Source organism: Passer domesticus, chromosome 2, assembly GCF_036417665.1.
Source record: "Passer domesticus isolate bPasDom1 chromosome 2, bPasDom1.hap1, whole genome shotgun sequence".
NCBI lineage: Eukaryota > Metazoa > Chordata > Aves > Passeriformes > Passeridae > Passer > Passer domesticus.
In genome coordinates, this window is record NC_087475.1 from 35,967,469 (window position 1) to 35,991,246 (window position 23,778).

The following is a 23,778-nucleotide window of genomic DNA, read 5'->3' on the forward strand; positions in this document are numbered from 1 at the left end:
GCATTTTTGTGGCTCTTATCCTGCCAATCGCTTAAAAGTATGGTTAAGTGTGGAAGTGGTTTTACTGACTCATGTATTTGTGAATTCATTTTTAGAAGGCTTGTATTTAAGCATGTGTAGGACTGAATTAAAATTTAAATTTTACTTTTCACATCTGATATGCACAGATTATTCTGGGCATCTTTATACACAGGTGATGTTTTGAGTCAACCCTTTAACTTACAAAAGTCAACCTGGTACAGTTTGACTTTGATTGAATGGTACTATTCTACGCTAGCTGTGATCAAACTGTTTTGTTTAGTTTACAGCAGATTCAATTTTTGGTGGATTTGGTTGAGAGATTCTGTGGGAGAAAGCACAAAACAGTGTGGAAACAATTTCCTTGTCAGACAGTATTTTAGGAGACAACCCGCAGAGTTCAGCAGAACAGAGAAAGCAGCAATAAAACTGAAATGCAACCTATTTGTCACTCTGTTTTGACTAAACCAAAGCAAAATACAAGGTAAAATAAAAATATTTGGATGGAAAGAATATCATTAAGAGAGATTCTCTTGACTAATCTTGAATATGTATTTGTCTGAAAATGAAAGAAGGGATCCTTGCTTTAGCAGTGTATACACTGCCACTGACATGTTATCAAACACATGTACCCATAAATATGAAAATATTGAATTTATGAGCCACCTAAATAAACATGCCTCAAAATTATAAGACATATGTAAAAAGAGCAGAAAGAGAAGGAAAATGCTTCAAGACAAGATATGTCTCCACAAATATCATAGTTCTTAAGTGACACCAAGATGACAAGAAATGGCCTATATAGTTAAAGAGGTATGGCATCTCTTCAGAGAGGCAGGTATTTTTTAGAGTAAGACAGAGACAATCACTAAAGAAGAAAGAAGTGTGATTTTCTTAATTTCCATCTCCCAAATGACATGTTGGGATTTCTGGGACATTGTTTTACAGTAACTCTTTTTATTTTTTTTTTTTTTTAATTTAAAAGAATCTTACACCAGAATTTTTCAGTCTTTATTTTTCATACTCAAAATCCCTGAATAATTAATTGTTGCATCTGTTACTAATACAGTGCAGTTTCCTGGAACAACATTTGGTTTATTCCCAGATTAAGTTAGTCAAAATATGGGACAGGTCTTAAGGGAACAAGTAGTTTTAGGCTTCATGTTTAAGATAAGAAAAAACATTTTAAAGATGGAGGGGAGAGTGGAAAAAATAAAGGAAATAAATTTAAGGATAGAATAATCCAGAATCAATTACGTTGGAAAAGACCTCTGAGATCATTGAGTCCAACCTATGACCCAACACCCCCCTGTCAACCAGACCATGGCATTGGGTGCCATGTCCAGTCTTTCCATAAATATCTCTAGGGAGGATGATTCCTCCACCTCCCTGGACAGCCCATCCCAGTATCTAATCACCTGGTCTTGAACTTCATGCTATTGGTCTCAGCCAATCTATCCAGCCTGCCTAGAGGGACAGGTCAGTAATGAAATGGGGAAAGACTACATCAAAAAGAGATCAGAAAGTTAAGAATTGCTGTAATTAATGGCTAGGAAAGGGAGGCATGGCCAGCAACTCCATTACATCTTATCCTACAAGGGAAGTCTGCTTAGCTTAATTTGGTAGCCTAAAATTTTCAGCCATAATTTCTTCACTCACAAAAAGGTCTTATTGACAGAACTGTCACAGTGGGTAACAAGAAGCACAAATCACCTGGAGTCCCTCAGCAAACCCTTTGCTTGTAGTATTTCTTGAATCTTTCTTTACTTCAATTTATTAAGCTAATTCTGACTGAAGGATGACTCACAGTGTGAGACTGAAGGAGATATGCAAGTAAAGCATACAGGAGTAGCCTTGCCTCTCCCCATTGCCCAACAGATGGAAGGAGATACCTTTACATTTCCTGGCACAGTGGATCCCAGGCAGCATGTGCAGTTTTCCACAGTGTTCAGGATAGACAAGTCCCAAGTGAGGTGTGTTCCAATGTTGTTCCAGGGATGACATATGCTAGCACTGCTGCTGGAAGTGGTATTCATACAAAAAGGCTCTGCTCTAAGGAGGAAGGCAATGGGGCTTTTGAAAGCAATGCATGAACATATGGCAAAATGTTTTGACATTGTAACAGTTAGAAAAAGGGAGCTTTGAGAGTTACTAAACTGAGAGGAAATCAATCAAGTCTAGCAAGATAATGGTTATGACTGAAAGATTTGAAGTCTATAAATATAATGGGGGAAAAAAGAAGAAAAACAGAACAGTGATATTAGGGGAGAAAAAGAAGGCATTCCATTTTGGAGACACTGTGTCTGTCTGAAATTGCCAAGAAAATGTGTCCAGGGGTTGCCCAACGTGGACAAAGGGAGAAAAAAGCAAGAGGAGCAATTTTGATGGGGTTAATGGGTAAAAGAGTGGCAAGGAAAAGAAAAAGTAAAGTGACAAGACCAGTGATCATAAAACCAAAATAAAAGGAAAAGCAATAATTAATTACTTTAATTATTGTTATTAATATTAGCACTTAGAATGAAACAAATTGTTCCTGTCATTGGCATGGGTATGCAGTGAAAAAGCATGCAATGGCCTAAGTGGTAGGTTGCACTGGTGTGGGAAATCCTTTCCATGTTTATGGCCAGATTCTGGTTGTGCTTTAGTTATGTTCTAACATAAAAAGAACATAAAGGTTCTCTGTAAAACCTCAGAGAATACCTGCATGATCTGGTGAGGGAGCTGGTATTCTAGCTCTGCAGTGTGGGGCTACCTAGGACATGAGACAAGGAGGTAGGAAAGTACCTGGCTCTAGCACTACTATTAACCCCAAATTTCCCTGTGTGTATGCTTATGCTACACTTGGAGCAGGGGATCCATTTCCGCATGGTCTGACCTACATCAGCCTCAGTGCAAGATGTGCTGCAAGTGCAGTAACTGGGTGGACATTGCACAGACTCCTCTGTTCCCTCTGCTGATGTGGCTGTGTCACCAGATGTGCCAGCTGTTAGGAAAGTGTTTTCATTCCTGGGCTTCACTGCTGGAAAGTGGCTGCTGCCATGGACAGGAGGAGAAGGGAATCTAGAGGGAGCTGCCATTGCCCCCTGCTGTCCTTATGCCTCTGGTTGCTCCTGCTGCACTCCAGGCAAAACTGTCCTACACCATGGGAACACCAGAACGGTGCTCCTCAGCTCCAGAGAGCAGCGCAGCACAAGTGTCCAGCCAAGGTCATCTCAGCATGGGGCTGACTCTGCTCTGCATCACCACCTGGCAGCCCACAGCTGGTGTGCATTTGGGCTCCCTGTGTGGACTGAGAAGAGACAAAATTCTATGGGCTGCAAGACAGTCATGTGCTGGAATGACTGGCAGCAGGGACAAGTTGATTTGAATTTTTTTTTACAAAAAGCAAGCTGTAGAAGCTAGAACAAAAACTGAATTTGCAGCAGGACAATGTGTTTGGCTTCTCTTCTGCACTTGTACTTTCTAATGTAGCATCAGCACTACATATACACATACAAATTATTGATACAACATAAACCTCTTTTTGCTTTCTTTCTCCTCTACCCTAGACTCAATTTTTTTTTGTTCCTCCTCCAAAATCTTGAGAGCACATAACAAACCATTTTCCAGATTGGGAAAGCAGCCTAAGCCAATGCCTCGATAGTACTTACATGGATTTATACCTGCTGAGGATTTGGCAAAAGAGTTGTTTACACATAATTAGCTTTTTGTTTTGAGTTGGACGAATGTAGCAGGGAAAAAAACCCCAGAGAAATACATATTGAAATAGCCATGTAGAATGTATCCCTTTTCCCTAAAATATTCTAATTCTAACAAGTAATAAAGAGACATCTTCATCTCCTGCACATTTCTTAGCCTTTCTTTGAGTCAAATGGGGAACTGGGTAAAAAGGTAAATATTTTAATAATTAATATTCTGAATGTTTGATCCCTCATGGCTTGATTTATTAAAAAAATCTGCTCACCTTGAATCAATTGCTAATTTCTGAACTAATTTTTCTGTATTTGGAAATAGTTAATCTTCATTATCATTACTTAAATAATTTATTATCAGTTTCATATCTACAACAGAACTGTTTCCTAAATTTCTTTGCTTCTTAGAGACTGCTGAACCACAGATATTACAAATCATATATAACTAAGAAACTTTCAAAGTTAGAAAATATTTGGATGAATAGCTAATTAAATTAGCATCAGGAAGAGATGCCAACAATCTAGCTGTATTTTAAATCTAAGGCTGGCTGCTTAATGCAGCTTTGAAAGCTCTGAAATTGCAAAGGCAGTTTCAGTTGCTTACAGCAGGTGGTAGCATGTGCTATTAAAATAAAATATTTACTTCCAAGAAGGACTGCAGCTTAGTTAATAAGAACGTGAGTAGAATGGGCAAGAAATCGACTGCTGTAAATGCGTTAAAAGCTTGCAGATTAGAAAATTGAGTATTTATTGCTTCTTTTTTTTAATGCTTCCTGTTTCTCTGCTACAAGACTACAGTACTAACTTCTTGTGGGACATTTATGGACAAGTTAAAGACATGTTACCAAAAATAACTCAAATCACATAACTCTTACAGAGTCACCTTTATCCACAAATCCCACTCTCTTTTAATTCCACAGGCTTTTATATGAAGTACTTTAAAACAAGATCTAAATGGAATTTAAGCATGTAGAAGCAAACTCGTAATTCTGATAATCATTCTAAGACTGGGGTGAGTGGAAGTTCAAAGTCTCTACTACAGAGTCTACTAGGGGTCCAAGACTGGTGTTTCTGCATGTGTGCCCTAAGATCAGTTGGGTCCAATCCCAAAATCACTGGGACTGGAGTCCAGATGTTCCTATAACAATACCTCTGACCCAATATGTATGTATACATGATGCATACAGCCAATAAGATGAGGTGATTTACAAAGGAAACTGCACAGATCCCATGTAGCAAAACACCTTTTTGTGGTGTTTCATGATGGATTCCTCACTCGTCTTCATTTTCCCTTTGCATCCAGAATATGCCAACTTCAGGCAGATTTGGTATTTCTGTCCTTGTGCCCTTGGGAGAGAACCTCCTCAAGGCCATGAATTCCTGTAATGGGGACAACATATGAAAACCAGGGGGTGAGATACTTGTTTCTGTTGTCAGAGGTGTTTTTTTATGAGTGTGTACATGGCCTTCCCACACTGGGTGTGAGATGCTGTGATCAGCTGCAGCTCCCCCTGCACAGCTACTTTCTATTTTCCTTTGGGTAGGTGAATTTTGATGTCACCTTTCGGATTGGATTCTAGAGGTAACATGAGGGACAATATAATTAATGGGTCATGAGAATCAGGAAGACGTCTACCAGCTTCTGAACTGCAGTTGATTCTGGGTGAAGCTAGCAGCAGATATTTAGGGTAAGTTTATCCATAAAATTATAGTTACCATGGCATTTCAAATGCTTACAAGAGTGATAAAGCAGTAAACATATTGTTGAGCTGCTCATAGGCACAGCTGCAAACCTGAGCTCTTTTGTGAATTTTTATAGGTTATTTTTCAGTCTCTAAAGGCCCTTTTGCCCTCATTTACTACATTAATACAATATGTCTAAAGGTTGTTCCCCTTGTGATATTAGTTCAGCACAGCATGGTCTTTTACTGAGCCATCTTCTTGGAGTCTGTGCAGTTATTTTCAAGTACATAAAACCAGCAGTTAATTTAGAAAAGTAATTTTTCTTCTCACAGAAACTTCTAAGTAAGGTTTTGATATTTCTCAAAATAATTTGTTGGCTATTAGTTCTGCTCAAACATTGCAAAGGGAGGACCCATAGGATGTTTGTTTGAATTAACATCAGGGGAAGAAATAATAAAGAGAGGACAGGTTCTTTCTAAGCCATATCCATCCTTTTGTGCTGTTGATTTTGCACAACTGAAATACTTTTCAGACAATGTGTTTCCATTGCAAAGTGGAGAAGTTTTTCTGTCTTTTTACACCTTGGAGGCACATTTTTGAAACCAAACAAGTCCATATCTCTGCAAATTGCAATTTCCAAAAGAGCAAGATTTCCCTTCAATGAACAGGATCTTTAAAATTTCAGTGTCAGCTTTGGCTGAAGCTAGGCTGTTACTCTGACATCCTTTCATTTTATATTGACCTACAATAACCCCATCATATCCATACTCCCTTGAGCAAAAGTTAACATTTATACCAAGCTGTGTTAAGGGATCTTGATTGAAAATATCCACTATGAATTCAGCAGAAACACTCTTGGATTGTGCATTACATAAAATTTCAATCCAGAAGCAGAGGCAGATAAAAGAAACTACAATCAACTGTGAATTATCTGTGGGTCGTTTATCCGGTTCCTGATTAATCACTCCATTAATACTTGCACAGACAAGGATTACACACTCACAAGTGAGCTAACTCAGTGCAGAGCCAATTTCTATGAGCTGGGCTTCTAGACTCAAGTGCAGTGCCATCTGAATCTGGCTGTGTGTGTCTGGAAATATTCACTTTGCACAGTTTGGATCTCAAGTCAGTAACTGTGCCATTCAGAAACTCCTGAACGGTGGCATGTAAACCAGGCCCTGGTCTCCTTGCACTCATTCCCATTACTGAGAGCTCTGAGAGGAGTGACACAGAGTGATGCTGCACAAAGCCAGTGCAGATCCAGCATGGTCTGGCACAGAGGGAAGGTGAATGAGGTCATGGGTATCTGAGGGAAATTCTGCAAAAACACTTTCCATCAGTCTTACTAACAGAAATTTCCATTTCTGGTGCAGAATGAGGAAAATGAAACCAACACACAAGCGGTGTTGTATCGGAAGTAGTAAACCCATGTGAGATCAGAAGCTCAATGCAAAGAGGCAACTGTGAGAGTAATTTCAGGTGCAGCCAGTGATTCAGTGATTATTGTGAACTGGAGTCTACACAGAGGTGTTTGGAAGTCCTCTGTACAGTGTTGCCAAGGATCCTTGTGATCTAGCGTGGTTCCCCTGCTTGCTTACCTGTCTGTCCTAATCCATTCCATTACTGTGGATAGAAGAGAGCTAGTGGTTCTTAGGTGCCTCATCTATTTGTCCAAATGCACTGTGAGTTTCAGCCTGCTAAAAGAGCTGCAAAGACTGTAAATTGAAACTAAGGAACTGAAACAAAAATATTCCAAAAACAAAATAGTAAAATTTATACTTCAGTTATACTCTGATTTTCTAAGCTTTTTTAAGCTTTGGATTACTGACAGACGTGTCTGGGTTCAGCTGAAGGCACAGGTCTGCAATAAATAGTAAAAGACTAAAGATAAGTTAGATGACTGTATTTGTTGTTTTCAGTTTAAAAAGTCAACATGTGATGCCTGCAATAGAGATAAAGCATGATGTAGGTTCTGCAATAAAATCCATTGATTTACAGGACTGATGAGTCTCAGGTTTAAACTTCTGATTTTTGTGTCTACCTTCCATACAGATATTTTTTATTAAGAAATAATTATAAGGAAGATTAAAGGCTTTCCAATTTCTCCCTTCCCTGTGGAAACACTAGTATGAAAGAGGCAGGTAGGTGGCAGTAACAAGTGACTAATATGCTGCTGGATAATTACATCTGCCACAGGCTTATCTCTTAGCACCAAGTGCCTCAAAATTACAAGCAGGGAGTATAAGACAAATGCTAGAGATATTGAATTAAGCAGAAGGGAGAAAATAGCCTTTATAGAGTCAAAGAAACTTAGGAGTTCAGTTGGGCAATGAAGATTGTAACGTAGAAGAGAGAGAAACGTGGAAGCTGTCTTAGGGAAAAACTTCCAGGACCAGAATCTGCAGAGACAGAGTTATATTTTGGGCCTGTGACACAGATATGGCAATGTTCTGAATGCAAGGCTCTTTGCCATAATTTGTTAAGTCAAGGTGAGGTACCTAGGCTTTCAAAGCAGGAGGAAAGTGCTTTCAGATGTCTGAGCAAGACACTTGTTCATCTCTGTATAAGGAGCCAAGCATTTCTGTAAAAGGGTACTTATTCAAAAGCCTATGTCCCTGATTCAGAACTTCACAGAAGCTCTCCCCATTTCATAAACCTGAGCCTTTCTTTAATGTAGACAGAAGGAGAGGAAGCCTCCTTTTTAGCACAATTCGTGTAGTTGTATGTGAATTCATAAGTGAGTAACTTGAGCTACAGGCTCTCCATAGCGTGACACATATTAAAATGCTTACTGTCATGTTTTTAAACTGTCAGAACTGCAAGACTGTGGTGTTGCAGGAGGAAGGTCACTGCACATATGTGTTCTTGAAGGAAGACCATTTTGCTGTGCTGAATGCAAAATTTAGGGCCTTTTTTGTAACCATGGCTATTCTCTCAAAATAGATACCCACTTTCAAAAGGGCATTCCCCACAGTAGATATCAAGTGGGTGAAGATATAGCACTGTAACCCAAGAAAAACATGCTGGGAGTGGGCTTGATCTCAAAAAGTTTTAGCACATTTTTTGATCTTTAGTCCTCTAAATATGAATAACAAATGCATCTTATAAGAAATGTAAAACATCTTCTCCTCATCTTGGGAAAAAAAAAAAAAAGATGGAAGGGTATACCAAATTCCCTGTTAAATTCCCAAATGCCTGTTCTTATCAGTTCTTTCTGTCCCAATAAGAAGTGCCAAGTACAGCCTGTTCTGGCCACCACTGATCTTAACATGTTTCTAAATAAAAATATCCTGGAAAGTTCTAAAACTGGAGGAAAGTAACTTGCTGGAGGATGAATATTTTACTTTGTATTCATCAGACTGCTTTCATATTGAGACATGTCTTGTAAAAGTAAAAATAAAAAAAAAAAACCACGAAAAAACCCAAAACCAAAACAAAACAAAAGAAAAACAAACAACAAAAACCTCTAATCCACTGATAATTTTAAAAAATGTTAAGGTTGTCACTACTTGAAACAATTAATTAGGACAGAGTGGCTGATGAACCATGGCTGGGTGAGTGCAGTCTGGAACCCAGTGCAGAACATAGTTGAACTGTAGCAAGTGGCTTTACAGAAAATAAGCCACAGAAATACCACAATTCTGAGAGGAATTTAAACTGAGAAGCTTTTCATGGTCAGAAGTAGATGGAGAATGAGGGCAAACTTGAGTGATGGCAATGGTGATTATACACATGACTTGGAGGCTCCTCTCCTCTACCAGAGCGGCATACAAAATGTCGTCCCTTAGGAAATGGTGTTTGTGCATGCTTACCTCCATACTCTGGCCAAACTCCCTGAGATTCTGTACTAGAATAGCCTTGTCCTTCATCTAATACCGTACTGAGTTTGCATGGCCTGGTTTTGGTAGTGGGGGCAATACAAGAAGTGAGTGAGAAGCTGCTGGAAACTTCTACCATGTTTGGCAGAGCCAATCCCTGATGGCTCCAAAGATGGACGTGCCTCTAGCCAAGATGGGCCAATTAGAAATGGTGGTAACACCTCTGTGAAAACATATTTAAGAAGAAAGAAAAACAAAAGTTGTTGCACAGTTTTAGCTGTGGCCAGAGAAAAGCAGGGTGAGAACATGTGAGGAGAGCAGCTCTGCAGACACCAAGGTCAGTGAAGGAGGGGGAGGAGGTGCTCCAGGAACTGGAGCCAAGATTCCTCTGCAGGCTGTGGTGAGGACCACGGTGCAGACCATGCTGTGCCCCTGCAGCCCATGGAGGTCCTTGGGGATGCAGAGATCCATCTGCAGCCCAGGAAGGAGCCCCACAGTGGAGCAGGAGGATGCCTGAGAGGAGGCTGTAAACCCATGCGAGATCCAAGGCAAGGGGCCCTGCTGCCACGCTGGAGCAGCCTGTCCTTGGAGGCTGCACCCTGTGGAAGAGTGACCCACGCTGCAGCAGTTCTGGGAGGACTGTTTGCCCATGGGATGGACTCATGCTGCAGCAGTTTTGGGAGGACTGTTTGCCCATGGGATGGACCCAAGCTGCAGCAGTTCACAGGGAGCTGCTGCTTGTGAGATTGGAGCCACTTTGGAGAGGGTCACAGAGAACTGTCTTCCGTGGGAGGGACCCCACGGGGCAGAGGGGAACCACTCCTCTCTCTGAGCAGAGGGAAAAGCCACGGGTGATGAACTGACCATAATCCCCCTTCCTCCCTCCTCGCACTGCTGCTGTAGCAGGTGGAGCTGGAAGGAGGGATGGGTACGGGGAAAGTCTTTCTAAGGCTTTATTTTACTTCTCATTATCCTGCTCTGATTTTGTTAGTAATAACTTCAATACATATTTCTAAGCTGAGCCTGTTTTGCCTGTGATGGTATTTGATGAGTGATCTCTTCTGGTCCTTGACGCATGAACCTTTGTTAAATTTTCTCTTCTCTGTCCAGTTTATGGAGGTGAGTGAGTGAGGAGCTTTGCTCGGTGCCAGCATTAACCTACTACAAATTCACACAGAAAAAAGAGCAATGATGCTGTTCAACTACTTTTGATAGGTTGTGGACAATTTACATAGGTCAAAAGGCAAAGCATGGATGGAACTGAAAAAAAATTAGGGAATCAGTATAGCTGTTGTAAAGAAAACTGAATTTATCTCAACACAAAGGGTGTGGAGAATGACCTTTGTTTTGGATGAACATCAATGTCAATCAAATGGATAAACTGGCTGTGTAAATTGCCTTCCCTGAGTTAATCAAAAGGTGTGAATTTCTTCCCAAGCTATCCAGACCAGTAGTACCTGCCCTTTGATTCAAACACATGAATTAGTTTAAAGAAACATAGTTTTTACCAGGGTATTTTGTTCATGTTCTATGCAATACTTTTCTTTCAGGTTCATCTTGAAATTCTCAAGTTGTAATTTAATGCTCAGCCATCAGTGTATTTTGTTTCCTTTTTTCCATCTTGGTACCAGTTTTTTATATATATACTATAGTGTGGGAGGTAGATTAGACACTAATCATATCTAGTAAAAATGTGTTATTGCCAGAAAATAAAGATATATTGATCACAACTTAACTGTGCATTGTTGTACTTACATTGAAATGTCTGCAGTTGTTATTCTGTCAGCACTGTCCTGCTGCAGTCACAGAACTATCCATCTCATAAAATTCAACACAAGAAGTCACTTTGAATCAGCCAATCTCTCAATCATTCCCAATCAAGTGAAGGATGTTCCTAACATTATCTCAAAAAATCTTCCTACCATTCCTGCCCTGGTAGAAATAATAATTTATCTTTCACCTCTGGGTGCAATGACAATTGTGAAGAAGAATTGTTTATAGGTTATCAAGGATGCTTGAAAGACTGATCTGGTTCTAATCTTGTATGACAGGGAAGGAGGCTGAGATGTTGTCCTTGGACCTTTAATATTTATGTAATATTAGTTAGTAGTTATTCAAGGTAAGTAAAAATGTCAAATTTAGTTTAACTTTTACAGGTGTATTCTGGTTTGCTAGCTTCATTTCAGAGGTAGTTAATCAAGCATATCAATTTAATATCATTTAAAGGAGTCCCTTATCTTAGTGGGTATCTTATTTATTAGAATAATAATTAATAATTTTCAGCACAATCGAAGAACAGGAGCCAGGAACAGGAACACACACACACACACATTTTTACAAGTTTCTGAACCTTTTTCCTCTCCTTTAAAGCAGCTGTTTTTCAACTTAATGAAATAAACTGCTTTCAAGATTAACATGCCCTTCAGATGGACACTGAAGATAAAAAAATGAGTTAAAATTGACAAACAGATGAGATATAGATGATACAATTACTTGCACATCTAGCTATTATGATATATAGTGTTTTAGTATTAATAGTACCTCTATTTATGTAAATATAAGTGAAAATAATAACACTTATTATTAAATCAAATCCACCTTTAGCTTAAGTTAGTATTATGTGGCCATTAATCATCATTAGAATTTTACCTGTGAGAAAAAATAATAAGCTATTTTAAAACAAATAAAAATAGAATTTAAAAATACTAAATTAAAATCTAGACAGATACTTAATTGTGTAATGTTATAGCATTTAAGATAAAAACATAGCCATACCATGTGTGTTCAGCCCTGTAAATTTTATTCCTAACCCTTTATTCTTTTATCCCAGCAATTTTTATGTAGTCTTATGAAGAAATATTTAAAGGTGTGAAATCTGCTACAGAGGAATAGATATGGCTTTAATTTTTTTTTTTTCCTTATAGAAATGTTTATGTTCTAGCATATCATGTTCAGGGCGTGTTTTAGAGGGATGTTTATAGATATAATTTAGCAGGTCTTCCATGACAAGCTGCTGACCCCAGTGCTGGTTACCAGTGCTTTCCTCCTTCAAGTGCCCACAAACTTTCCTGAGAGTCTTGGCGACCTTTGGTAACCTCTTCAGCTGCTTGGTTACCTTTAAAAAGGTTTTACTATCCACTATGGGAGCAAGTGGTCAGAACACAATGATGACCTTTCATACAGCTGCAAGTAAACAGAACTTTTGCTCTCATTTTCATGTAGAAAAAGATTGTGGCCTAGAGTGGTCAAACCTGGATGCAGTAATCTCATAGATGGTAGACAGAATTCACAAAAAAGACTACCTTGATAAAAATTGTCTAACAAACAGGACAAACATGCACCTTTTCAAAGCTATCCTCACATGTAAAATACTTTTCAAACAAAAGCCCCACAATAATAATAAAATTATTGTTATTATTATTATTATTGTTATAGTTCTAGTCAATTTTTTGTTACTTTCCTTTCAATCCAACCTTAAAGCTAATTTTTATAATTTGTTTTTCAGTTTTTGTCTTGAGAGGGTCAAGTGTTGCATTATGGTGTTTGGAGGGTTTTTTTGGTGGTTTTTAATGTTTTGTTTGTGGGTTTTTTGATGCTATCCCTTTAGTTCTGTAGAAGGTATTTCAGAAGGACTTGAACATGTTTTTTTTTCTATAATTCTATTCAATGGAATTGATTTGATCCCAACTTCATCTACATGGGGTTATTCTACCTAAAAGAAGTATAACTGCCTTAAACATGCTACATTTAATATTTCTTTTGATTGTTCAGTTCAAGATGGCTTAATTAGATTAGTCACTCTAAATGGATGAGTTAAAACAACAAGTTAAAGTTTTTGTTTAACCATATATTTTCTAAGATTTGGGAGGATGGATTCACCTTCCTCTTGAGTTCCAGTATGGTCTTAATGCCCTCACAGTATTTTTTTTTCCTCACATACTTGTCTTCAGTTTCTGAGTTTTAGGGCTTCAGGAGGGTAGCCAGCCATCCTTTTCACTTTAGAGTTCTGCTTTAGTAAAAAGGGTGACAGAAAGTGGACTCTTCTCTCATGGTTTAGAGTTTTTCAGGAGACATTTGTGATGCTTTCTAGAGCTTTTGCAGTTTCTTATAGTCGCTCTGAAATCTCACTATTGAAAAGATTCCTCCTTCATTAGGTGCTCACTACCATTAATACAAAGCTTGGCAAGGAGAAGTGGAAGGGGAGAGACCCCAATTCAGCAAAACAACCTGAAGTGCTAGCCTAAGGTCCCTTCATATTTTAAACTGAGATAGATCTCTGAGTTCATTTTGTACCTGCTTCTGGCAGACAAACAACTAAATGCTCTGTCACTTTTTCAATTCAACAGCTAAAATCAAGGTAATAATCCTAAATTCTAAATGGCAATTAGATGAAAATGCACATTTTTCACATGTTAAATAGGAAATACGGATGACAACAACATTTGCCTAGATGGTTACGTCCTGATTTTCCAAAATACTATTGCAGTGCACAAGTTTCAACATGGCTGAAAATTGTGGTGAACTGCAATTCACTTTCTACATGGATTTTGCTCTAAAGATCTCTCTTTTGCTGATCTTCTCATAACTTTATTTTCAAAAGTATTTTTATGTCATAAAATGAATACTCCTCAAAATCAAAGCAAGTTTTCCTGGAATGTTTTGTTTTTTCACAAGATAAAAATCTAATTTAGAGGCAGTCTTACTAGCCGTAAAGTTAAAGATTTCATTAACTGTGGGACACCTTTAGGGATCAGTCCCAAGTCTGTTTTATTTGAAACTGTTGGGCCATTGGATATTTTAAGGTCAGTAACAGGTTTTTTGTCTGCTTTACACTGTAAGAATATCTCAAAAACTAGGATTTTTTGTCATTGTAGAATGGGAAAGATTTTTGGAAAGCTGTGTCAAAATATATCAGAGGCAAGGAAAGTAATTTTCTGCTTTATTCTCTAGTGATTCAAGAGTAAATAATTGGGATTCCCCTTGGCATGCATCACACTTCATGTGTAAGCATGGGTTCTAGGACAAGTAACACCAGTATAAATCAAAAATGTATTTGCTGACAAAGTCTTTATTGAAATTCATTGGCTTTTAGAGAGGTGCAAGAGGGTTTGTGATGGCCATTCTCTTCATGATCCAAAGATCATGTCTCCATTCACACACACAGAAGAGGCTGCAGATTTGTTGCTCAGTTTAGCCCTATGACATATTGCCAAGAGATTTGGACCAGACACTTCTCATAAAAGGGTTATAAAGTAATTTATTTTATTCCTTTAAGGAGTCAATTCCTCACATTAAAGAAAAGGATGTTCTTGTTATGGAGGGCAGCATGAAAGACAGCATTTTTGGTCACTTTTTGTTGTATCAAATCCTATGAGGGGCCGTGAGCAGAAAATTTATGTACATTAATAGATAAAGATTTCAAAGGTGCCATTCAACCTTCTGCCAGAAAGAGGAAATGAGTTGTTATTTACATGCTGTTGTTTGGTAGAGGAACAAGCTTTGATCAACAGGCAGAACCTCTGAGGATCTGTGTTTGCAAGAGATTACTTAGGAACTGCACTAAATCAGTTCATTTGCTGCATGCCATATGCCCTTATGCTTTCATACACTTTTTTTTTTTTTTTTGATAGCTAGCACTTTCCTCTTCAGGGGACTATGCTTTGGACTCTCTGGCTGAGTGAAGAAAGCAGTAATGGAGTGGCACAGTATGGATGCAGGTCTCTGCCTGACACTTGCCAGCATAATGCAGTTTAGGAGTGGGCCACAAATGACACAGCTCCACATCACCAGGCAGCTCTGCCCAGGGGTGAGGGGAATGAACCTTCATGAGGAGTTCAGCCCTAGATAATGCTTCGCTTTTCTGTCAAGGTTTGATGTGAATGCATAACACATATTTTCTTTCACCTATTATTTCTCTGAGGCTGAGTGCTACTGCTAACAGTAAAATTTCACAGGCTTACTTTAGCAGAATATTAATGGGAGCTTCCTGAATCTCTGCACATATACATGCAAGGGAGAAGCTGCCTTTGGTGCTCAGAGAGATTTCAAACATTTACTTTCTGTCGAGCTTTATGCATATACGTGCATGTGAAAGGTCAGAGATGGTCGTTCTATCATTTGAGATGAACACAGCTGAATTGAAATGTCACAGCAGTCGTACCTAGCAATTTAAAAGCTTTGGAGTGTTGCAAGCCTCCTGCCAAGCAAATAAAAATCAACTCTCTGACTGTACAAATTTACATGATTACAGATAATATATTTTACATCATGCTTGTGGAGTTTCTGAGCACCAGTAGGCACAGGCAGCTTTTGGAGTTGATTGGAGTTGAGAAGCTTGCTGTGCAGCCCTGGAGCAGAGAAGTAGGCTGCTCATAGCAGACCATAGAAGGCATCAGTCAACCTGATATGTGGCTGATAGATGTTAGCCTTTTTAGACCTCTCAGACATTACAAAGGAATTCTGTAGAGGAAGTCAGGGGATGTTACAGTGTAATAAAAAAAAAAAAAAGAAGAAAATTAATTTTAAATAATTGAAGAAAAGGCAATGTCTCTGTAGGAGACTATACTAAAAAGAGACATAATCCCTCTGTCAAATGTTTGTATCTGATTGTTTCAGCACTTTCCTTGCTGAGAATGAATGCTGTGCAAGAACTTTCTGACTCAGGGGAAGGGGACCTGCTGGAACATATATTGGTGCTCCTTCCCTCAGAGAACACCTTGCTGAAGAAAGTGATGCCTAGTTCAGATGGGATGAGGAAGGTGGAGGTAGACACCTTATCCATGGAAATGGAAAGTGCCTGTTAATGAAAATAAATAAATCCAAATATATGAAGATTCCACAAGATAATTTTTAATTTTAATTTTGTGTTTATGGAAGGAAAATTAAATCAAAAGGGTAAGAACAAACAAATTGGATTCCATCTTTCCACCCAAGATTCATCCTGAGAAGAAAAGAAATGAAGATTAATTTATTTAGTATATGGAGTGAATACAAACCATTATGAAACTCATATCCACGTGGATTTGCAAAGTGTACTCCTGACCACTTCTGTAGTCATTAGGAATTCTTCTCAAACAATCCTTCAGACGTGATAATAGCCATAAGGGTCTGTGTAAGCTCTGTAGAAAACTTTTTGAAAGCTACAGAATTTGATATTGTGGGATAAGTAATACTACTAAATATTAAGTTGAATGAAGCTACAGGTTTATGAGACAGAAAAAATTTATATGTCATTTAATATAGTTAAGATAGTTTATTATTTTCTAGTGAAATTTTACAAATTAAAATCTACAAATTATTTTTAAAAGTTTGCATATTTTGCTTCTCTAATGAAGGTAGATATTATTTGTTTAGGAAAAAACAACTACTATAAAAATATGCTGTTTTCAACCTGCCCACTCTTAACATACATTCTGTTTATCAAATATAAAATTAGTTTGTATCTTGTACATCATCCCCTAAGTGGGTGCTTCATAGCATCAGTGCATCTGAACATATGTTGTTTAATGACCTGTAGCTGTCCTGATTTCCAGCATAACTGCATTTTATATTTATATTTGAAAACAGTATCTGGTTGACAACAGGCACAAAATATCCATAAAAACTCCTAAGAAGGGATGGTCAGAGTCTTTAGAATCTAATAAGCCTTTCCTCAACCATTCCTTTGTTTTATTTGTTTGCCCAACTATTTAGGACAATACCTAGTTCTTCCTCCTCTCCTTGCACAGTGAAGCTCTGACTTTAGCTGTTGACACTGCAGTGATAGTTTTTTTCTAGCAAATAGATAAGACTTTGGAAGAAGACAGTTTTATTCCCTGCGCCTGCCTTCAGAGGCATAGGACATAACCTCCCAGCACTGAGATTAAAGGTCCTGTGAGAAAAAAGAGATCAAGCAATTCACCCACTCTAAGCAACCCTCCCAGGCAAAGAAAGGGCATTTCAGTGCTCTCAGCTGTTGCCAAAATCCCAGTAACCTGAATGCTGCTTTTATCATTAGCACTCATCAAAGCTTCAGAGGAGATGGAAAGGATTTTGAAGTTCCTAATTTCATGAGGGAATGAAGGTAATAAATTCATAGATCACTTGAGTGACTGGATGAAGAGAGCTGTCTGGAGAATATTTGGGATAAAAATGACATAAGTTTCCTATGCTGTTTGTCCTTTAATAATAGTCAGGGAATAGCAGAAAAATGCCTTGCTGGTGGAGTCCACTTAGAGACCAGAGACATCCTGGGGAAAGGATTTGGAAAATCTAAGGAAAGTTTCTCTTGCTGAAGAACCAGCTGCAGTGTTAGTGTTACTGTGGCTGTGGATAACAGCTGTGGATAAAGTAGAAAAGCTTCTGTGGTGTAGCCCATAGAATGCAGTCTGGTTTACAGGCAGGAAGCAATGAGCTGAGATATGGTCCATCTCTGCCAAGTAATCTGCTCTTGGTGTGTTTGGTACTGGTGATGGCACAAGTGTCCAGGTTACAGATAATGGCCGTACAGATGAGAGAATGGAGGTAAAGCAAAGCATGTCAGTATTTAAACAATTATTCTTATCTATGTGCACCACTTTCCCCCACCAAAAAAAGCCAGTTACCCTTCTTACTTGTCCCAGCAAACACAAAATAAACATGGAGACAGAAAACCACCAACCATTATTCTGGAGCACTTTTGTTTTGGAAACATAAAAGCAGAAAGGAAAATGATACTCTGGGCCAGCAGACCTCACCCTTACAGCAAAATGAGAAGTTTAGATTCTCTGAGGTTGAAAAAGGAGCTGTGTACATACCAACTGCATGGCAGATATATTTATGTGTTTAATTGTAAAGAATGGAGAGATAAGAAGATAATTACCCTCTAAATTTAGTAAGGAAAATTAAGAGATTTTTTGCTGCTCTGACTGCTCTGAAAAGAGAAAGTGTAATCTTAGATTTGGATGTAATTTTTACAAAGTCTGCTTTGGGTCCCAGAATTAATCAGGACAACTGGCTGTCCTATTAAGCTTCAGAAAGCAGGAAAACACAGGGCTGCTGACAGACAGTCGGGCACCTGCCGGTGAGTGTGGAGGAACTGAACCAGTGGGTGCTTTCTTGTCTCCTCCACTTTGAGTTTACTGTGACAGATGGCATTTGGAATTGATTGGCGTATCTTGGAGGGTTTGCACTAATTTAAATTATCCTTCAGATTTATCTTATAAAAAATTGAAGTAAATGGTGTGAGTTGGTGAATCAACTCACTGAGAAAGAAAGAAGAAAACTCACTTTGAAAAATTTTGAAATTCTAACTGCACAGAGTCTAAAGGGGTGAGTTAGACTGTCATCTAAAAATCCATGCACTACAGCTTGGAACAAGTTCTGTAGCATTGTCAGTTTGCAGATTTACAAGGTGACTGTATCAGAAGTCCTTCAGATGACTATCAAAGACAAATGGTCTATTTAAGCAAATCTATACTCAGAAAAAAGTGGGTATATGAAGATATTCTTGATCAAAATTTCCCTGAAATGATTAATTTAAATAAACCACAGATGGGGGAGAGGACTGCATAGCATTCCCATCATCTATTTGTATTAAATCTTAGTTTCTCTGGGGTTAACATTTTGCACAACATTCTGCATTTGTATTTTACTGTAAGCCAGTGTGTTTCATATTCAAACAGGTGCTGTAGATTTGCTGCTGGCTTATCAGAAAGGAAAGCCCACTGATCCAGGAGGTCACAAGATCATTTTAGAAATCAAGGAGAAGGAATCAGGATGAAGCCTTATTACAGCTGGTAATTAGAAGCAATGACAGCAGCAGAAAGCTTCTTCATCGGCTCCTAAACTCAAGGACTACACTTGGGAGGATAAAATGTGAGTGCTTGTCGGGGAAATAGCAAAGTTGCTGTATTCCTGCAGAGGTCTCACAATGCAGACCCAGCGCTGTCCCAGCAAGGGTCCTGGCACCATCCCAGCCCTGCCACTGGCAGCCCTCCCCTGCTGTCAGCGCTGCAAGGCAGGTCACCGCCTCCTCTCCTGCTGCTCTCGGCTGCCAGCAGCAGAGGGACAATATTGCTCGGCCCAGCGCCAGTTGCCTGGTGTGACGGCGTTGGATCAGCTCCTCACCTGACATAAGCCAGGCAGAAGGAAAGTAGACAATGTTCTGAAAGGTGAGAAGAATCAAGAAGAAGGTGACAGCAACCTGGCGAAGTGTCCAAACTGGGAGAGGAGGGAGAGGGAGTTAAATCTGGGAGGGTCACCTTGAGGCAGAGCGCCCACTTCTCACAGCACAGTGAGAGGTGGTTATTTGTCTTTTGTGAGGACTGTACTTGACCCAGAGAAAGGAGAGAGAGATTGATTTTTAAAATACACAGGGTTTTTTTTTGTAATTAAGCATTTTATGTAGGAAATATTATCCCTTTAAAGTAAATTTCATGTTCACAGGAAAGCAAAGTTGATGATTTTATCAGTATTCTGCTACAATATCTCTGCTACAAACATTCTTCTAAAGCCATGGAGATGATCCTGAACTGAACTTTTTACTCAACACTTTCATCTTTTAAGATCTTCTTGACAGACAGACTGCCAGTTGTCAAAGTGTCTGTCAACTGTGAAAGCTAGCAGCATATGCTGAGACAAGCTGGTAAGGGCAGGGTAAGAGAGATGACTTCTCTGTTTATAAAACAGGAGCTCAGTAAAGTGACTACAGCAACTCTCAGGAGGAGCAGATGCAGCTGAAGGTATGAAAACAAAGCAGTCTAAAGTACTGCAGGGAAATTCATTTAATGCACAAAGCAAATTGTCCTAATTCATCTTTAGAACTAAATAGTGCTCTGTTTTGTGTCTGATGATTCACTGTTATTACGCACATTATTGTTTACAACTAATGATTACATAGCCTATCACTCTGTCAGGTTTCTGCAGTGCAGATCGTATTATCAATGCTTAATGGGTGTTACTGCTCAGAAGAGGGATTTACACTTTTAGTGTTTGCAGCCTGGTATGTCAGAAAGAAAAGCAAAGCAGCCTTGATATTACTGGAGAGACCTGTACATCTAATGAACCATCTAATCCTCTTCAGAACAGGAAATGTCAAGATTTGAAACACTGTCAGAACCCTTCAAGACTTTCTCTATGGTCATTTCTGTGCACCCTTTTTCCACTCATGGATCTCTTTGACAGATGGTTTTATCTAAATTGTCTTTTTAAAAAGACAATTTAGATAAACTGGGGAAGATCAAAAGAAGTAAGACACATGGCCTGCTGTCTCCACTGATTTCCTTTGGCAAACAGGTTATTATCTCCATTTTTTGCAATGTTTGGAATATCTTGTGCTCCAGGATTAATTTAGGCAACATCCAGACGGACCTATGGCCTTGAGCCATTCAGGACACAGAGTCCTAATACCCCCTTCTTGTAGTCACTCACCAGTTTTATTTGCCCTTGGACTGAAGCACTCGGACCTGCCTCTGAAAAGTGGAAAAATTGTAGAAGGGATCCCAGCAGTGATACAGAATCACATAATGATTTGGGTTGGAAGGGACCTGAAGGACCACCTAGCTCAATGCCTCCTGCCTTGGGCAGGAGCAGTTTCTACTAGGTCATCCAGCTAAAAGCCCCATCCAACCTAGCCTTGAACTCTTCCAGGGATGGGGCATCCATAGCTTCTCTGGGTAAGCTGTTCCAGTGCCTTGCCACCCTCACAGTAAAGAATTTCTTCCTTATATCTAATTTAGATCTATTCTCATTCATTTTAAACCCATTCTCCCTTGCCTTATCTCTACCTGCCCTTGTAGAATCTCTCTTGTAGCCCTTTTAGGTATTGGAAGGCTGCTACAAGGTCTCCTTGGCGTCTTTTGCTCTGTAGGATGAACAACTCCAACTCTCAAGCTTGTCTTGAGAGGTGCTCCAGAGGGCTGAAGCACCTCTAATACATATACAAAGGTTATGTGGAGCCAATCTGTGATAACATCTGCAGGTCTTGTAGGGCATTGCTGCTCCAAAGGACATTAATATCTTGACCTAATGAGTAAAAACCTACCAGGTGTCTCCATTTGTGCATTCAGGTTAGAACAAAAAGTTTATCATGCAGAGCTAGAAATATGGCCCCAAACTCGTCTATCAGGCAGCTTGTACATCTTTGTGACAAAGCTGTCATGGAGACTTTGAAACACTGAAATCAAGCAATGCCTGCTTGGGTTATTGAAATTCCCCCAAGAAAAGGAAAATCCTGCCTACTTTCCTGGAGCAGAAGCTGAGTAATTATTGTAACTCCTTATTAGCTGGAAGCATTAAACAGCAAAGGGTTACGGATCTAACAACATCAAAAGACAGTTTACAGCTATATGCTTGAAGAGGCTTATCAAGGCGTGCTTAACAGAAAGTTTTCAAATCCACTGCATTTGGGAATTTATCATTAGACAGCAGTGTCAAATTTTAATGAGTGAAATTAGTTAATGCATGTACAGTGCTTTGAAGATATGAAATGTTATTTAAATTATGGGAAGTCAAATCAAGGTAAGCAATGCAGGCTGAGAAATGGGGAAAGAAATACGTTTATGTAATACATTGGCTTTATGTCCAGTGAAATTCGATATACTCCTTGATCAGTGGAGAGTCCTCTAACACCTTTTGGTAGGAATAGTCTCATATTGCTGTTGTTAACCTTGGACTGAAAATGAAAGCATCAGCTTTTTTTGTAGATTGCATAATTTCTGTTCCATTTTATCAAAAGAAAAAAGCTTCTTCTGCTTTTCTTTTGTAATTCATGTTTCACTAAGGGAACTTTGGCAAAATGATGTGACATTATGAAAAAGTCATCTAGGCATTGAAGTGATTATTATCTCAGTTATAATATATATATATACTGACTTCTGCAGCTTTTTAAATTTTATTATTCTGTTTAGAGAAACACATATTTTGGGATTAAATTATGTTTGGAATAAAAAATTGAATTTACGATTAAAGACCTCTGATAGATCTTAAGAACAAAGTGAATAAAAAGAGGTTTTTAAATTAAAAAAAAGTGAAAAGAATTCATTTTTGGTTGAATATTCATTTTTTATGAAGTTTAACAACACAAAAGACTGGTGAAAGTTCTGCAAAATATGTTTTAATTTTAGTCAATAAATTTCACTTTTATAAAAGCAGATGTATTTTACCAATATAAAACTGATTGGCTCATAAATCTTCTTTTTCAGTATTTGTAATGGAAACTCTTAGTCGTCATGGCTGTCCTGGGGTAGAACTCATGAAAATTCTTCTTCACATGGGAAGCTAAATTACAGAACTGCCAGAGCTCTTCCAGTCAACATTTCTGATTTTAAGATACTAAAAAAAAAAAAACAAAACCATAATAAATAAATACAAATACATGCCAGATGTCAAGGCATCTGCACAGATTGTCCAAGAATGTTCCTTGGTGCTGCAGATAAGGTGCCTTATCTACTGGTCTTGCAAAAAGTATCAATGCATAAATGTCCTCAAAGGTAGTGGGAGATTTGTGCTCTGCCTCATGGAAAAAGCATATATATATTTAGGTGGGCAACTTGGATGTTTTTTTATATATTTTTGACCTCTCAAGCACTTTCCTATAGAGAGAAGCACGAGCTTCACTGAAGAAAACAGAGGCCTTTTAGCAGTTGGTTGTTTATTCTTCAATTACCTTCCTTTGACCCTTTAGTGTTGCTGGATTTTGAAGCCAGGGGATATTATGGTTAATAACTTAGTGCTGTTATTATTGTCTAAGTGAAGGAGAATGCATTGTGCACAAACCATAACAACTAATGTACCTTCATTGTAAGTCTGTAAATCTTTCAGCAGTGTACTGCTATTGTGCTAGTGGAAGTGTCTACGTCTAAATTAAACCTGGAAAAATCCCCTTTATATTTGTTTAGGTAAGATTAGAACCAGAAGATGTTACTTTTACCAGTCCCAGCAACTCCTTGTGGTGCTATGATCCTGGCTGGGCACCAAATGCCCACCAAAGCAACTACCAATCACCTCCTCAGCTGGACAGGGGAAAGAAAATATAAGAAAGGCTCATTGGTTGAGATAAGGACAGGGAGAGATGGAAGGATTCTTCCACTGCTCCAGTGTGGGATCTCTACCACAGGAGACAGTCCTCCAGAAACGTTTCCAGCATTTGTCTTTCCCATGTGCTGCAGTTCTTCATCATCTGCTCTAGTGTGGGTTCCTCCCATGGGATGCGATTCTTCAGAACAGGCTGCTCCAGTGTAGCAGGACTTGCAAGCCCATCCACCGTGGGCTTGCAAGTCCTGCCAGCACACCTGCTCCAACATGGTCTTCTGTCTTGATGGGCCACATATTCTGCAGGGATCCCACTTTACTGTGGACTTACTATGGCATCACAGCCTCCTTTGATCTTCCACTGGCTGCAGTGTGGGGTCCTCCATGGGCTACGGATGAATCTCTGTTCCACAGTGGACTTCCAGAGGCTACAGGGGCACAGCTGCCTCACCATGATCTTCACCACAGGCTTCAGGAGAATGTCTACTACAGCACCTGGAGCACCTCCTTCCCCACCTTCCCTGACCCTGATGTCTGCAGAGTTTTTCTCTGAGATATTCTCACTCCTGTCTCTGGCT

General features: G+C 39.0%; 1 long non-coding RNA gene across 2 annotated transcripts; it reads right to left on the minus strand.

Moving 5' to 3' along the window:
* Positions 1 to 22,261: 22,261 nt before the first annotated feature.
* LOC135295319 (uncharacterized) lies at positions 22,262 to 23,479 on the minus strand. 2 transcript variants are annotated; one of them, XR_010357365.1, is made up of 3 exons: positions 23,281 to 23,479; positions 23,100 to 23,181; positions 22,262 to 22,501 (listed from the first exon to the last, which is right to left on the minus strand). It is a non-coding gene; the product is annotated as an uncharacterized LOC135295319 (long non-coding RNA). The 2 variants fall into 2 exon arrangements; XR_010357364.1 differs by having other exon boundaries at positions 23,100 to 23,479.
* Between the last annotated feature and the right edge of the window lie 299 nt (positions 23,480 to 23,778).